This window comes from Myotis brandtii, unplaced genomic scaffold, assembly GCF_000412655.1.
Source record: "Myotis brandtii unplaced genomic scaffold, ASM41265v1 scaffold133, whole genome shotgun sequence".
NCBI classification, from domain to species: domain Eukaryota; kingdom Metazoa; phylum Chordata; class Mammalia; order Chiroptera; family Vespertilionidae; genus Myotis; species Myotis brandtii.
Window position 1 is genome coordinate 1,875,600 of NW_005354718.1, and position 325 is coordinate 1,875,924.

Consider the following 325-nt stretch of genomic DNA (forward strand, 5'->3'; position numbering starts at 1 on the left):
TCGGACGATCGCACAGGTGCAAGGACAAAGAATCGCCAAAATGAGGCAGAGCTAGGTGTTTTTGTCAGAGAAAGATATGGAGGATAAACGTATTCAAATTAAAACAAACCTGACATATGGTTGTACGGGTATAAAAAGTCTGGATAATAATTTTATTAATTAAAGAATGATTTTTAAAAATATATGGATCATAAAGAGGCAGAAAATACACTCGAGCGTGAACAAGTCAGGAATGTATTGTACTCCCTTTCGGGGCACAGCTTCCTCAGAAGGCAGGCCTTAAACACCTTCACTCTGCGCTGCTGAAGGAACTCCGGGTGTGGGA